Genomic DNA, 18,550 nt, shown 5'->3' with positions numbered 1-18,550 from the left:
ACATCGGGATCGGACTCAGGGTGGCTGACCTCAGCTGTAGCAGTTGAAGAAGTCACCACAGTAGGAGCTTTGACAGGGGGCTCAAGGGAGGACCATCCTCCTTATCTTCCTCTGGGGTAGGAATAATCTAACCATTTTCAACGATATTCTCCAAACTAAAAAGACTCAGGTCGAGCTCGGGAGCCAGAACTCGGACTTGAGCTTTTAAGTTTTCATAAGCGTCAGTCACGCTGCCTATGAGATGGCCCTGGAGCTCAGCATAGTCAGCATGAGCGAACTCCAGCCTCTCCCTGGTCTCCAACAGCTCACCATAGGTTCGAGTATAACTCTCTTTCCACTTCTTGGCCATCTCCTCAGACAGATTTGCAGTAGCCTCTGCAGCAACAGCCCTGGATTTTTCCTTCTCTACATCTAGCTCTAACTTGGCCACTTTGGCGTCCAGCTCATCCTTCAACCCCTTGATCCTATCGAATTCTGACTTGGCTTCCTGCATAAAGGGCTTCGTCGCATGGACAGGAGAATCTTGGATAGAGCGAAACAAAGCTGCACCCATATGCGCCATTCGCACACTACTATTGGTTGTAAAATCCAGGTTGTGCAGGATGGAGACATCCTCCATAGGATGTCGTCCATAAGGAGCGATCTGGTTATCCACAAACCCCACAGCATCAAAGTCAGGGGCATCTAAATTGAAGGGCTCAACAATCCTTTGCTTTTTAGGAGGAGGACCAACAGCAGAGGGAGAGGCAGCACTGGAGGTCGGCTACGGAAGATCAGAAGGGACCAAGTGAACCTGGGGAGTCGGGATGACTTTCCTCGGTCCAGAAGTGTCCGAGGTCGACCTCCTCAGGGTAACTTTGGAAGATTCCTCCCCAAAAATTTTGGCCGAGATGTACTGAGCCACAGTCGCCTTCCTCGCCCTCTTAAAGGCCTTCATAGAATCAGTGGTCTTTACCCTCTCTGAAAATGCAGAAAAAACCAGAATTGCAAGTGAGAAGTGGGTGATTGATAAAACAAACAAATAAAATAAGGAGAAAAGCCAGCGAAGAAATCGGCAAACTACCCAATTCAGCTCGGAGAGGGGAAGGATCCCCTAAGAACCTTTTTGTGTCGAGGTGAGGAGGTTCCCCCAAATTCTCCTCCAACACATGTACAAAGGCCTGCTCGATTTCATCTAGCATTTTTCCAAGTATACCTAGACACTACCATATTCTGTTGCCAGCATAAGGGGAAGGAAGGTTCATTATTTTGTTCCAAGAAGAAAGGCTGAGCTCCTTCAATAGCTCGGACCTTGAAATAATAGTTTTTGAAATCCCTAAAAGATTTGTCATACATAGAAAAAACTTTCTTTCCCTGGACAGCTCGAAAAAAAATCTAGGAAGCCTTCTTCTTAGCTGCCCCAGGCTTCGTCAAAACAAAAAGATAAAGAAAGAGAGTTTGAGAAGGTCAGACATCCAATTCTTAGCACAACAATTGGAAGATTTTTATGAAACCCCATGAGTTCGGGTGAAGTTGAGAAGTAGCTACGTTGCAGGACCACAACAGGTTGGTCTCAAAGGAAGTAAAAGGACGGGTAATGCTCATTTGGCTAAAAAAGTAATCATACGCATAAAAGAAGGGACGTTCCCCCTGAGTCAAGGTAGGAAAACAAACCCTCTCATCAGGGTCAGGCACTATTAACTCATAATTCTTCTCCATATCTCTATTACTACAAACCCTGTGAGCAGTGCCCCTGATTGAAGACAAGTTGACCGACCTCTTCAGGTCAGGATTACCCGACCTCCTTTCAAGGAGTTTGGCCAAATCACTAGAAAGGCCCAAGAAAGGCCCAAATAAAGGGACACAGCCCAATCTAAAGCCAGCTAAAGCCTAGAAAGATAAGGGCGGTTCGCCTTAGAGATAAGATGACTTCACTCAGAAGATAAGATAAGATAACTAACTTATCTTATCTGGAAAGGTGAGCCTACACTACTATAAATACACTGTAGCACCCAGGTATAACTCATACTCTAACTCTACTAAAAACCTGCTTAAAGCCCATGCTAACTTAAGCATCGGAGACTCTTGCAGGTACCACCACCCTCCGGTGATGAAGGATCAGCAACATCTTCAGCTCCACTAGTTCCACCAGGTTGGACACGACAGCTCCGGCCACCAGATCCAACAAGTCGGACACGACAGCTCCGGCCACCAGATCCAACAAGTCGGACACGGCAGCTCCGGCCACCACAGCAGATCTCGTCCGAGATTGACCTTCAGTTTCAGGTAACTCTCGGAACACTTCTCTTCCTCCTTATTCCCACAAATCCTGTGATATCTCCTAAATTTCTCACAATACTCCCGATCTGCTACAGTCACACAACCCAACACTACCAGGAGGAACCTTTGTGGACATTTCAATAATATTTCTACGAGACATAGACACTATACCTACAACAAGAAAATGAAAAGGTGTCACCACCAGCAACTCGGCCAAAAGGCAAGATGAAGAAAAAAGCCAGTAAGCAACATTAAGACAGCAAAGGGCGTCCTAAGGTTCGCGAAAAACAACCAATGCTACAACCTAGACACACCCTTTGGAGGTAGTACAAACACAGACAGGAAAGCGCCAAAGATCAAAAAAGATAAAAAAGCCCTAGCCATTCAGTAGCAGTATAAAAAAGATTAAAACTTTAAAAGAAACAAAAGCAGACAACATCACCAGAGGCAAAACACAGAAGTAGAGAGGAAGAATCGCAATTACCATCAAATAAGAAAAACACAAAATACAAAGTTCCAACCTGAAAAGAAAAAGTGGGAACGGTAACGGGCGAGCGGCAAAATCACGAACGATCCCCACCGATGTACGCTTCGATAAAGCAAAGGAAAGAAAAGCTAGGGGCAATCAAGGAGCAAGTGAAAGAAAGCTTCTTTCTCCAGAAAGTAAAACAAAACAGATGAAAGCAAATAGGGAAGTAAGCTAAGTCCCTTGGTTTTAAACAAGGCACATGGAGGGAAAACGAAATGGAAAAACAATAAAAGCCCAATTAATAGGCCTTAAAAGCGGTCGCGCGTATCCAAGAAACTGCTGCGCTTGAGAATGGTGCAGCATTTAAAAGCAAAAATGCTTCGCATTTCGAAAGAATTAAAGGCACAAAATTTGCCCAAAAAGGATAAAAACACGCAGGACATGACCAACAGAAAGATGCTTGAGCACAACCTCCCCAAAGAGGTCGAAGCTCAGAACGAGCACGACCTCGTGAAGAGGTCGAAGCTCAAGCAGGGGCACTGTTTGTACACTAACCGAGCTAGAAGGTCGGATTGACCGAAGACAAAGGGGCCGACCTCACGGAAGGTTGCCCCATTGCCGACCTCTCCTCAAAGAGCTTGGAAGACCTCCAAAGAGGCCCAAAGAGGCCCAAATCAAAGAGCTACTGCCCACTGGAAGGCGGTTGCCAAGAGATATAATCTCACCCACAAAGGACAAGATAAGATAACAATCTTATCTCAAGGAAGATCGCCAAACACCACTATAAATACACTGGAGAATCCAGGTATAACTCATACGCTAATTCTACAAAAGAAACCTGCCTAAAGCCCGTACTGACTTAAGCATCGGAGTCTCTTGCAGGTACCACCACTCCTCCTCCCCAAAGACCAACGACCGGCGGCACCTCAACCGAACTGGGAGACCTCGTCCGAGATTGACCTCAATGTTTCAGGTAACCCTCGAGACACTAATATTCAAATCCTTATGCTCGAGTCATAAGTCAATGATAATAAAATGGTACGACTCTTAGGTGGATTTTTAATACATAGTTATAAGTATAATCAAAAGGAGTATCAATCAAGAAGCCTAAAAAGAGTAAAAATAAAATCACGAAGTCGTAAAACTCACGTAACCGATAATTAAAATGGAGATAAAGCTTAATCTCAAACGTCATAAATATAAGTTTGTAGGGAAGAATAAGATAAAACAAAATATTGATATACAACATAGATAAATAATCACTAGTCACGACCCGCGAAGTTTAGGCCGGCTAGGTGCAGAATAAAAACAATTTCACAACATTAGGTCCTATCACTCCCAAAATATACATAAAGCCTCTATAGGCAAGTTCCAAAAGAGGTTAATACATAATAAAATAAGTATTTCAATATAAAGATGGGGAGATCCTAAACAAAATATAAAGCAGAAAAATACAAAGGTCTTCGCTATCTTTCAGAAAAACCGTAACTCACTGTTGAGCACCTGGACCTGCATCTAAAAAACAAGAGATATATACGGAATGAGAACCCCTGACCCATGGGTTACCAGTACGGTAAAAGTGCTAAATAAATACAATGCATTGTAATAAAAACTCACTAAGCATCCTAAACTCGCTTCGTCAATTCTAATCTATGAATTAGGCAATCTTTCTAGGTGATACTAAGTCTAGGCCACACCTCATCTTTCCCTTCTTTTCAAACCTCTCATCACTCAATTCATAACAACTATAACTAGTAATTCAGACTCAGTACTCCAATTACCAATTGTCTCATTCTCTACCTGGAGCAAGTGAAATCACTTCACTGCGTCTACCCAGGGAGCTCAAATTATCTCCTTTAATAATCATATCATTATTTAATTATATCATGAAGTCATCGCGTCAAGAATAGCCCTCAGCGTCAACCGACACCAGCATGAGGGACCTCTTAGTTGTACAAACATAAGCAATACAGACAAGTAATACAAAATTAAGGTACAATTAGAGCAAGTAGCATTTACTCAAGTAACATATCATATATGAACAGTTTATCAAAACAAAACAAAAAGGCAAACCCAAACAAGTCAAACAAATGCAAATGATATATGCCTACCCTATGGCCGGTGATATCATCTGTCGGTTACAAAGCCAAACCGACATGTCCTGGTAGCTAACAATTGGACAGTCCCTGTGAGCGCGCATCCCCAAGCTCAAAAATCAAAATAAAATATCTATTGGGGAGAGCTCATCCAGAAAGGTATAAGTGTCTGGCCACTTCTTACGACGCATGGTCAACAAAATCTCGGATCTCAACCTGGAGCAAGTGGAGCCGACCCACTGCATCTACCCAAGGATATCCAAAACATAGATAATTTCACAAATCTCAAATTATCCTCGACTGGGAGCAAGTGGGGGCTAACCACTGCATCTACCCCAGGAGTTCAGACTAAACCCAGAACAAGCGGAATCACTCCACTGCATCTACCCAGGCAGGTATATCACAATCAGATCATATTCAATTTCAGTATCACACTCTTAATCACTCTCATCATTAATCTTGTCTCAATTTCATACTCAACCTCAAGTTAACTCATTCATCTTTCTCACGAATCATCATTAATTCTCCTATGATTTCATCCACAAAAATTACCAAGCTTAAACCACCATCATCTAAACTCATAACCAAAATTACCCTTTTTATTCCTTTACTATTCTCTCCCTTTATTCAATACCATAAAACTTGTAAAAAGTGTTAAGTAAGTGTTACAGAAGTTTGCAAGCTCATAAGGAAGGTCAAACAGTTAAAAACAAGTTTTTATTGAAAAACAGGGCAGTGCGCATACGCATAGGGCTGTGCGTACGCACGCCCAGAAGAATTTTCAGAAAGTGTGTGTATGCACAAAGCAGAGCGTACGCACAGAACGTGCGAATGCCCCCAACAGAACACACTTCCCAGTGTGTGCGGGCGCACAGGACTGTGCGTGCGCACAACTTGCAAAACTTCATTGGTTGTGTGTGCGCACAGGGTGTGCTAGCGCTCCCAGCAGCAGCCATATCCCCATGTGTGCATGCACACAAGGGTGTGCGTACGCACACTTTCAAAAATATACACAGCGTATGCGTGCACACACGGTTGTGCGTGGGCACACAAACCAGAAATCAAAAATTCTGTAGCATCAAAGAATTCAGATTTCGAATACCAACCTTTGATGATCATATCTTTCTCTACAAAATTTCAGATTTCTACAAAATTGATACCATTTTAAAGCTCTTTGAATTGTCTTTATTTTGATACAAAAATCATTAAATTTCAAAAACCGAAGCTCAAGATATGATCCATCAAAGTTCACTAGAAATCCATTTTTACCCAAAATCTCTAAACCTCAATTTTACCAAATTTCAATCCAACATCACTTATTCCACATTCAAAGCAATTCTAATGTGCTTAATTCATATTCATATACGTTTTCGTCATTCCAACACCTGGCATTGATGTGCAGATAATTGTCATATCGGTATAGAATTTTCACACATAAATGAATTCTCGTTGCAAGTATAGTTCTACACCAACAAACAATCCTCCCAATCAAAAATTTGGTTGCACAAGTACAAACCCCAAATAAGAATTAATCGAAGTATTTAAACTCTAGGTCATCTCACGAGGAATTGCAATGAAGTGCTCAATTATTGGCTATGAAGGTGCAAAGGGGTTTGGTTGATAAGGGGCAAGAAAGGTAAATGAACGATTAACTAATAAAATAAAGGAAAAATACTCTTGGCTAGACATAGGTGATTGAGATAACCATCCTCGTCTACAAACTATATATTGACAATTATGAAGAGCCAACCTATAAAGTCTACCTCCAAAAGCTTTAAGTACGTATAATCTACTCCTAAGCTTCAGGTACGTCAAATAGGCTTGATCATATCAACCCATAAGTCCCAACCTATCTACTAATTAGATTAGTAGTGGGTTGGTGTCAATGAGTACCAACTTGATCACCAAAGGTTCTCAAATCACCAAACCCTTGAGAGCCAATGACTCAAGGTCACTCAATTCCTTTAGCCTAGGCGAAGAGTGAGGAAAACTACTCAAAAACTAGAGAGAAAATTTCATCAAACAACTAGAGTACAAAAGAATTAAACATGACAAAATGCAAGAATTAATGAGACCCATAACTAATACAAGTAAGAAATCAACAATAACAAGTGAAATAAACATCAAAAGACACAAAAACATCAAATTGCATTCAAAGAAATCAAGATTCAATAATGGTTCATCAACATACAAGAGAGCACAACAAGAAATCAACAGGAGATCAAGGGAATTAAGATACTAGAACAAGGAATTGTGAAGTAAACAAGATGAAATCAACAAATTACACTTAGATCCAAGAGAATTTAACCTAATCCTAACCTAATTCTAGAGAGGAGAGGGAGCTTCTCTCTCTAGAAAATTATCTAAAGGCTCATGTTGACTAACTAAGTGCTTCCCCCCCCCTTTGCTCTAGCTTGAATTCTAAATGAAATAGCTCCAGGAATTAGTTGGATTGGGCCTGGGCAGCTCAGAAATCGCCCCCAGCGTTTTGCCTTTGAGTGAGTCACATTCGAGCATCGACGCATACGCGTGGGTCACGCGTGCGCGTCGCTTGGCAATTTTCCTATCCATGCGTACGCGCCATGTACGCGTATGCGTCGCCATGCAACATCACTTCCACGCGCGTGCGCGTCCATTGGTGCACTCTCAATCCTTGTTTCCTCACGCATTCTCTACTTTGCATGCTTTTCTCTTGACTTCTTCCATCCAATACTTGCCTTATAGACCTGAAATCACTAACAAACACATCAAGGCATCAAATGGAATTAAGGTGAATCAAAATCACCAATTTAAGGGCCTAAAAAGCATGTTTTCACACTTAAACACAAATTGAAGGAGAATTACAAAACCATGCTATTTCATTGAATAAATGTGGGAAAATGGTGATAAAATCCCCTAAATTAAGCACAAGATAAACCACAAAATTGGGGTTTATCAAACCTCCCCACACTTAAACTAAGCATGTCCTCATGCTAAATTCAAGAAAAAGACAAAAGGGTATCATCATTTATTCAATGTAAACTACCTAAATGCAACCTATCTAAATGCGACTATCTATATGAATGCAATCACTCGGTCAAAACAAATCAACTTCCAAGAAAACATATGTAAGTATAAGGGCTAGAGCTATAGGAATCAACTCAAACAAAACTAAACCCACAATTGCATTGAATTATCAAGAAGATTTACAAACTTGAATGAAGAAAAATGATCATGGTGGAGACATGTAATTGAGCAATCGAACCCTCACCGGATGTGTATTCGCTCTAGTCATTCAAGTGTTTAGGGGTTGATTCACTCAATTCTCCCCTAATTATGTTTTCCAAGATTTGTTCTTCATCTAACAATCAACAATCATTCAATGCATGCATACAATCATCATGAGGACTTTCCATAAGGTTGTAATGGGGTTAGGGTCAAGGTAGGGTCATATATGGTTAAGTGGACTAATATTTGAATCTTTGATTAACCTAGACTTCCCACCTAACCTATATGATAACCTATACAATTAAGTACTAACCTAACTACCCATTCTTCACTTTTCACATACTCATGCATTTCTCTTCACTTTACACACTTATGCATTGATTTTATTGAACCTTACTTTGGAGGCATTTATTTTGTCCCCTTTTTATTGTTTTTCTTCTTTTCTTTGTTTTCATCTTTCTTTTGTTTTCTCTTTTTTTTTTCTTTCTTTCAACTTTGTACAATAACATCAATGCATAAGGCCAATACATTTAATCTATACATGAGGATGTACCCAATTCCCAAATATGGAATTATATAATACACCCTTTTATCCCAACCAGTGTTCCCAAACCTCCCCAAACTTGAATAATAAATACTCTCACAAGCCTAAGCTAATCAAAGATCCAAACAAGGGACTTTTATTGTTTTTCATTTTAGGCTCGTAATGTGCTACAATAAAGAACAATTGGGTTAAGCATAGGCTCAAATTTGACTAACAATGGAGAGTAAAAGGTAGGCTATTTAGGTAAGTGAGCTAATGAAATAACGGCCTCAATCATATAAGTGCATGTATACAAGGAATGATGGACATATAGAATTAAACAAATTAAGGATTACAATCATAGAAAGATAACAATTTCACAAAAGAGGGAAAACAAGTAGTTATAAAATGTAACCACGCCATTAGGCTCAAATTTCACAAGCTTGTGTTCTTAGCTTAAAACATGATCCATAAAGTGTATAATTCAAGCAAGTTCTAAAAAAAAATTTCAATCAATTGAGGTGGTACCCTACAAATAAAGTTCTTGAAAATTTTCATCATTTTGACTAAGCTTATTAGTGCAATGTTGTGATTAAAAAATTTTAAAAATTCCTTAGTCTACCCTTTTTTCAATCAAAACAAATCTCATATGCAAAAAAGGTCAACTAGATTTTGTAAGGTCCCACATCGGTTAGGGAGGAGAACAAAGCATGCCTTATAAGGGTGTGGATACCTCTCCCTAACATGACGCATTTTGATGAGTGAGTGTGGGGGGCTTCGGCTATCATCCCTATCGTCAAAGGGAAAACCGTGAGGCCTTGTGTGCCAAAGCGGACAATATCGTGCTAGCGGGTGGTCTGGATTGTTACAAATGGTATCAGAGCCGGAGCCCGGATCGATGTGCCAGCGAGGGCGCTGGGCTCCCTTAGGGGGGTGGATTGTAAGGTCCCACATTGGTTGGGGAGGAGAATGAAGCATGCCTTATAAGGGTGTGGATACCTCTCCCTAGCATGACGCATTTTGACGAGTGAGTGTAGGGGGCTTCGGCTATCGTCCCTATCGTCAAAGGCAAAACCGTAAGGCCTTGTGTGACAAAGCGGACAATATCATGCTAGCGGGTGGTCTGGGCTGTTACAGATTTCAACAATCCAAAATATTTTTCTAATCACAACCAAAAGCTAAAACAACTATATAAAGAAAATCCAACAAAAATATTTACTAACCAAAGTGCAAAATGTAATAAACTAAAATAAAAGTATGCATAGCTAAAATGAAAGTATCCACAATACTGATATATACAATAATCCTAAAAAGGAAATGCAAAATAAAGCAAAATAACAGAAACTAGGAGATAAATGTCTGAAAATGTTCACCACATAAATGATATCCACCGACGTTAACGACGGTGACCTCCCCACACTTGAAGATGAAGCATCGTCCTCGATGCTACTACTCGGCCTCAGGATGGGGGTCAACAGTCGCGTTAGACTACTGAGGCTCAGGCTGTGGCTGTGGCTGTGGCTGTGGCTACTGACCCTCTGGGACGGCCTGTGTCTCTGGTGGTGCCTTTGACTGAGCTGGCTCCTCCTCGTGCTGTTCCTCCTCGGATGCGGAAGAGTCGGGGAGAGGGGGCAACTCAATGCCCAGCGCCACAAACATCTGATCCATCCTATTCAGGCGTCGCATGACGCGACCTCAACACGCTCGAGGAAGCGAAACAGACGTTGCACCACAAGATATGTCGGCTGGGGTGCTGGTGGTGGTGGTGCTATAGCTGCTAGGGCAGATGGTGCTGATGGACCTGCTGCAGCTGAGGAAGAAGAAGGTCCAGCTCCCTCTACTGCTGCTCTGGCTCGGGATCTGCGCCAGGATGGGGGCTTCTCATTCACCCATGTCCCCTGATGAATTGGACTTTGTTGACGGTTTAGAATTCACTAATAGAAGTCTTGTTGTAAAGTATAGTTTCTAAACCAACAATAATCCTTTCATACAAACATTTGTTGGTCACAAGTAACAAACACCTAAAATTATAAACCGAAGTATTTAAACCTCGGGTCGTTCTCCCTAAGAATTGCAATAAAGTGTCTTTTATTGGTTATGAGTTATTTTTTGGGGTTTTTGAAATAAGAGACATGAAATGTAAATGGCAATGAAAATAAACTAACAAAAAGGTCTTGGCAAGGGTTGGTGGTCAAGGATCTCTATCCTTATTACTAACCACAACATGAGAATTGGCAAGGATCAATCCCACTAAGTCATCCTCTAACTAATAGTAAAGGAAAGTCAAGCGAGCTATATCAATCCAAGTCCATAAGTCCTAGTTCTCCACCAAATCAATTCGTGAGATATAGCGTTAATGGCTCCCAATCATCAATCACTTGGACATTAGTAACTCAAGAGTTCCTAAGTTACCTTCCCAAGTCAAGAGCATAAAATTCTACTCTAAAATCCAACCAAGCATTTTATCAAACACTTGGAAGGCATAAAAGGAAAGCATAGTAAATCAACAAAGCAAAAACTAACAACAACTAATTGCAAGGAATTAACAACAACAATTAAAGAAAACAAGATCTACATTAATTACCTCAAATTGCATTAAACGAAAATAGAAGAAGAAAGAGTGCATCAACAACAAAGTAAGCAATTACAAGAATGAAATACAAAATTACAGAGAGGAAGAGTAGAGGAACAAGAAATTGTAAAAGAAAAGTAGATCAAAGCATGAATTAAACCTAGATCTAAGAAGATATTAGCCTAAACGTAAACCTAATCCTAATCCTAGTTGGAAGAGAGAGCTTCTATCTCTAAAACTAACTTTCCCTCCAAAAAACTAGACTAAAACTAAAATATGAAGTATGTGTCTCATCCCTCTTTAATCCTTGGGTTAAATAGCATCAGAAATGAGTTGGATTCGGCCCACAAGGCTTCTAAAATCGCTGGCCACGAGTTGCATTAAGTGAACCATGTGTAACAATCGGCGCGTACGCGTACCATGCGTGTCTGCGCCCTTAAACGCGATGCAACAATGGCAAATATCATTTCGAAGTCCCGGATGTTAGCTTTCCAACGCAACTAGAACTGCATCATTTGGACCTCTGTAGCTCAAGTTATGGTCAATTAAGTGCGAAGAGGTCGGCTTGACAGCTTTTGTGATTCCTTCATTTCTTCATTAGTTCTCCATTTTTACATGCTTTTCCTTCATTCCCTTGATCCAATCTTTGTCTCCTAAATCTGAAATCACTTAACAAACATATCAAGACATATAATGGAATCAAGGTGAATTGAATTTAGCTATTTTAAGACCTAAAAAGCATGTTTTCATTCTTAAGCACAATTAAAGGAGAATTTACAAAACCATGCTATTTCATTACATGGGAGAAAAGTTGACAAAACCCTCTAAATCCAACATAAAATAAACCCTAAAAATGGGGTTTATCATCCCCTACAGAATGAATTCATCCTTTTCGGGGAGGACGGGAGGTAGAGACAAGTCCTCTACCAACCACCGGACACCGGCTCTCTGGATCATCTGAGTGACCAACGTCGGGAATGGGAATGAGCCACGGATGTGAGCGTGCCATATAAACCTCCTAATTAGCCAGAGGAATTATACCTCCTTCCCCTCCAGAATGCAACTGATCAGGACCAGCATGGCTACTGGAATCTCTATAAAGTGGGTAGTCGGCATGACTTAATGGGCAAAGATCTGCTGCCACGTCCTAGCCTCTCTAGTTAGATAATTGAATAGCATCCCCTTGGGCTTCTTATTATCAGAATCCATCACCCAGGGGCGTTCGGTGTGGCCACTACACTCTGTAGAGCATCATAATCAAATGTCATGCAATGCAGCTCTACCTCAACCTGGTCAAATGCATCTGTGTCATTGGTCTTGGGCCTACAGGTGAGTGCATCCTCAATAGCTGCCTCTGTGATTGGCACCAGGGTGCCTCTGATAAAAACTGCCTCGAAGGTGTGTCTGAAGAAGTTGCAATAAAACTCTTGAACCCAAGATCTGTTCACTGTACCCAGCTCCCTGTCAATGAATTCCATCCCCATTCTCTCGATACGACTGCTAATGGCTAGCCACAGGTCGGATGGAATGGCAAGCTTCTTTTCTATATTCAGGTTCTTTTTATTGTAGCTTGGGAAGTGAAGTTTACAGTATAGGTTAGGGAACCTATCTGTGTCATGGGCAGGTAGCAACTGATCGGCCTTCTCCTTTGGATTAATTGGGTTCTTCGCATAGGCCGTGAAAGGAGAAGTAGAGGCTTGAGCTTTCTTCCTCTTTCTTGAGGTAAGCCTTAGCTTTTCCTCTGTCAGTCATTCTGAAAAATAGATATGACAGGGTGTAAACAGTTAAGTCAAGTAGAAGAAATGAAAGCAAGGAATGATACATTCAGAAAACAAGAGGATTGACATATAATCATGAAGTGAGTTAAGAAATATGAATTTTTGGAATGCAAAAAACATGATTCAGAAATCAAACAAAGCCATAAACCAAGAATTCAAGCTGTAATTGCACAATGCTTGTTTATTAAGCCCCATAAGCATCATATCCAAAAGAATGGTGAAAAGGGTCGGTTTGAAAGTGAAAAGAAAAGTCAATTGGTTAATGAAGTTAGAAGTTAGAGAACCGGTTCAAAAATCAGTGGTATGACGGTTATTGGATCAATTACGGGAAATGTACAAAGTATGGGAAACAAGCATGTTCACATTCATGAGGAAGATGCAGTCATTGATGATGAAATATGAAATTGCAACAAGAGAAATTAATTAAAAGCAAGTCATTAATCAATGTTATAGTCACTAGATATGCAAAAATTGGTGTAAGGATATGAAGTATGCACTATGTGTAACGAAGAACAATTTTGAAAACAATTTTGAATAAAAAATGTCATACTAGTGAGATTCACCAATTATTACAATTAAATGAACCTTATTGAAGAAAATCACAAGTCAAAGTCAATTGATAAGTTTAGTTTGAGTTAAAAAAACAATTGACTTAACTTGGAAAGTGAAGGTATAAAAAGGTTCAAAGTGAAGGCATAGGGACGGGCAGGATGCTAATTGTCACAGAAATCCGACAAAGAGTTCCTTGGCCCACCCTTTTCAATGACTATCAACGGGAATCAAAATAACCACGGGAATGCTAACCAAGTAGCCTAAGAATTGAACTTGGTGAGGTCAAATAACCTAAATTGAAGAAGTTGCAAGTTCAATTCTAGGTACAAGTTGAAGACAAAACAATTTCTAGAAATTTGGGTAGCATTCCAGCAGTAAATTGGATGTTCCCAGATAGCAAATAGAAAAATATAAGCATATGAATCCAAAATTTGAAACAAGCATGATAAGAACATGGATTACATATGTTTAGGCAGCATTAAACACAATTATACAATGAAACTCAGCAAGGCAGCATATAAGAACCAAAAACTCAGTATAGCATTAACAACAATGCATAAATCAGCAGAAGCAATCACCATTCATCTAAGCATGCAACATTCAAGCAGTAAACAAGAACGGAGCACTTATCAGGCCTAGAATCCTCTAACCACATCCTAACTACCTAACAGCATATATATCTATCTATTCTAACAAACAGAATAATCAATTAACTACTCTAATCTAATCATTAACAAACAGAATTAAAGAAAGAAAAATAGAGCAGTAGGTAGTACGGAACTTGGCAGAGTAACAAAAGCATAATTGGAAACAGAAGGGAAGAGAAGAGGGGATGCAGAACCACCAACGACGGCGGCAGGGCTGAGCTCGCGGTGGCGCAGGTTGGCAGTTCGGAGCAGGGCAGGGGATGGCGAAAAACAGAGCAAGGGTAGAGGTAGCAAGGGGCGTGAGACAGGGGACTGAGAGAGAGAAGAAGGGAAGAGAGGAAAGAAGAAAAGGGTTGTGGTGGTTGCTGCGTCACCGGCGGCGACAGAGGCGGTCGCGGCGGTTGCGCAGAGAGAAGTGAGAGTGGGATGGCGGTGAGAGAGAGAAGTGAGAAGAGGGAAGAAATGAGAGAGAAGGAGAGGGGATGGTGGTGTGGCGGTGGTGTTTGGGTCGCCGGACAGTGGCGGAGCTTGGACAGTTATGGTAGAAGAGGGAATGTTGGGGGGTTGAGGAAGGAGGAGATAGGGGCACTGGAAGTGATGGACGCGAGGGCTAGGGGGTCACGTCCCTTGGGGTTATGGATTTTTGAATCCACGCGTATGCGTCCTAGACGCGTGCACGTGGGTGGGCGGAAGGACGAATGGGCACGGAAGCGCCATGGGCACCTACGCGTGAGTGTGGGTATGCGGATGGACGCAGATGCGCGATGTACGCGTCCGCGTGGGTTGAGATATAGGCCTGAGGCACAAAGCTAGCCCAAAGTTGGCACAACTCTTGGGTCTGAAGCAAGGATGCTGCAGCAGCGCTCTGACGCGTACGCGTCATGTACGCATACGCGTGCATCACAACCCCCCCTTTTTTTTTCAGAAACCCTATAAACAGCCTATAGTACTCCTAACCTTTTCTATGACTCAAAAACCAGCCAATAATACAAAATCAATATATTGTTAAATTTCTAAGGATTTTTCAAATAATTTGAGAAAACTTGCAATCCAAGCAAAAACTCAAATTCAAAGAATCATCCTTATTCAATGCATAAAATGTATGAACGAGCTAGCAACCAAAGCTAAATATGCGAAAAAGTAAAGAGACTACCTACAACGGCACTCAATTCACTCATTATTATATCTACAACAGAATGGAAAGAGTTTACCATGGTAGGGTGTCTCCCACCAAGCACTTTTAATTTAAGTCCTTAAGTTGGACATTTAGGAGGCTCATTGTCATGGTGGCTTATGCTTATGTTCATCCTTGAACCTCCAAGAATGCTTGCTTCTCGAACAATTGTCAGAAATTCCAACAATCTTCACCAAGGTTGGGTGAAGTTCTTCCCAAGATATGAGCTCCCAAAATCGATCTTCATGTTGTGATTCGGGATCCCATACCGTATCTTCACACCCGTCTTCTAATTGATTGTCATGATTCCACTTGGGTGGTAGGCACTTAGAATTCTCCTCAGGGCACCAATTTCTCTTCTTAGACCCACACACTTTGGTTCTAAACCAACCATTACTATTCCACTTTGAGCATGCAACCATCATGAACATAGGGTGATGTTTCCAACCACTACACAATTCTCTCTTACTCTTAACTCCACCAAGAGCTCTAAGTTGACCATCATTTTCAATCAAACCATATTCAAGTGAGAAGGTAAAGCTTAGGGATGAGAATTTTACCCACCTGAATGTTGTAAGGAGTGATGGTGACTTAGGAAGGGAGACTTTCCCATACTTAGCTAATGCGAGATCCATTCCCTTGTGCTCTTCCTTTACAACTTCCACCTCTTCCTTAGTCTCTACTCCAAGATTCATGGAAGGAGATTCAATTATATAGAGGAAGTCACCAATGATTGAATCCCTCTCTTGGTCAATCTTCTCGAAATCTTTAATCATGATTTGCTTTGGAGGTTGCATACCCTTCTCGTCGTCGATATCAAAGGGGTTGGTCAAGGTGGACAAAAAATCGCTAACAATGGAACCCACTTCTTGATCATTTTCCCTCATCTCGTTATCCACTTCCTTAACATTGATAACCTCAACTTCTTCCTCTCGGTGCAATTCTTGCTTCAACTCCTCTTCTTTACCGTGGAGCTTCGAATTCTCTCCTTCATTAAGCACTTTGATTGCTTCTCCACATTCTACAATGGGAGTGCCTTGATCGCGTAGGCTTAGGCAGGAGGAGACTAGCTTACGAACGGCTTCCGCTACGGTAGCTATCTTAGCTTCTAGCTCCTTGAACTCCATTTGGTTCTCTTCTTACCTTTGGATGTAAGAGCTAATGCATCCCTGGAGAGAATTATCCATTGGAGGTGATGGGGAAAAGAGGGTTCATTGTTTGGGAGGGAAGTTTCATAATTGGAAGTTGGTTCATCTTGGTAAGGGTATGGAGGTGATATATATTGAGGTGGTTCTTGAGAGTAATTATGTTGGAATGGTGGTGGCTCCATGTATGGTTCATGTGGTTCATAAGGTGGTTGGTATGGTGGATAAGGATTGGGGTCATAATGAGGTGGTTGGTGGTAAGGGGCTTGTGAGTAAGGTGGTTCAAAATTATATTGAGGAGGTAGTTCATAGGCATGTGGTGGTGGGTGTTGACAATCAGAATAAGGGTCACCACATCCATTAGATTGATATGCAATAGGATTGGAATCATACCCATAAGAAATCGGAGGTTGTGGTTGCCAAGAAGGTTGATCAATCCCTTGGGGCTCCTCCCATCTTTGATTGTTCCATCCTTGATGCATGTTGCCATTGTAGTTCTCATTTCCTTTAACATAATTTGAGCCAAACTCATAGCCAAAGTGAGGATGAGAATTCATAGTGATAAGAGAAAATAAAAATAAAAACTAACAAGAAACAAATAAGGTCAAATCCTATAACTAGCAAAAACTAACAAACAAGCCAAAAATCAAACTATTCACAATATGTACAATAGTCAATAATATAACACCATTACAAATCTCCGGCAACGGCGCCATTTTGATGTGCGGATAATTGTGGTATCGGTATAGAATTTTCACGAATAAATGAATTCTAGTTGCAAGTATAGTTCTACACCAACAAACAATTCTCTCAATAAAAAATTTGCTTGTCATAAGTATAAACCCCAAATAAGAATTAACCGAAGTATTTAAACTCCGGGTCATCTCACGAGGAATTGCAATGAAGTGCTCAATTATTGGCTATGAAGGTGCAAAGGGGTTTGGTTGATAAGGGGCAAGAAAGGTAAATGAACGATTAACTAATAAAATAAAGTAAAAATACTCTTGGCTAGACATAGGTAATTGAGATCACCATCCTCGTCTACAAACCATATATTGACAATTATGAAGAGCCAACCTATTAAGTCTACCTCCAAAAGCTTTAAGTACGTATAATCTACTCCTAAGCTTTAGGTACGTCAAATAGGCTTGATCACATCAACCCATAAGTCCCAACCTATCTACTAATTAGATTAGTAGTGGGTTGTGTCAATTAGTATCAACTTGATCACCAAGGGTTCTCAAATTACCAATTCATTGAGACCCAATGAGTCAAGGTCACTCAATTCTTTTAGCCTAGGCCAAGAGTGAGGAAAACTACTAAAAAACTAGAGAGAATATTTCATCAAACAACTAGAGTGCAAAAGAATTAAATATCACAAAATGCAAGAATTAATGAGACCCATAACTAATACAAGTAAGAAATCAACAATAATAAGTGAAATAAACATCAAAAGACACAAAAACATCAAATTGCATTCAAAGAAATCAAGATTCAATAATGGTTCATTAACATACAAGAGAGCACAACAAGAAATTAACAGGAGATCAAGGGAATGAAGATACTAGAACAAGGAATTGTGAAGTAAACAGGATGAAATCAACAAATTATAATTAGATCCAAGAGAATTTAACCTAATCCTAACCTAATTCTAGAGAGAAGAGTGAGCTTCTCTCTCTAGAAAACTAACTAAAGGCTCATGTATACTAACTAAGTGCTTCCCCCCCCCCCTTTGCTCTAGCTTGAATTCTGCATGAAATAGCTTCAGGAATGAGTTGGATTGGGCCTGGCCAGCTCAGAAATCGCCTCCAGCGTTTTGCCTTTGAGTGAGTCACATTCGAGCACCCACGCGTACGCGTCGCTTGGCAATTTTCCTATCCAAGTGTACGCGCCATGTACGCGTACACGTCGCCATGCAACATCACTTTCACGCACGCGCGCCTTGTACGTGTGCGCGTCCATTGGTGCACTCCCAATCCTTGTTTCCTCATGCATTCTCCACTTTGCATGCTTTTCTCTTCACTTCTTCTATCCAATACTTGCCTTATGGACTTGAAATCACTAACAAACACATCAAGGCATAGAATGGATTTAAGGTGAATCAAAATCACCAATTTAAGGGCCTAAA

The sequence above is a fragment of the Arachis ipaensis genome, chromosome B7 (assembly GCF_059453495.1).
Source record: "Arachis ipaensis isolate K30076 ecotype BB chromosome B7, ASM5945349v1, whole genome shotgun sequence".
In the NCBI taxonomy this organism is placed as follows: Eukaryota; Viridiplantae; Streptophyta; class Magnoliopsida; order Fabales; family Fabaceae; genus Arachis; species Arachis ipaensis.
The sequence above is the reverse complement of the archived record's forward strand: the minus strand, read 5'-3'. Positions refer to the sequence as shown.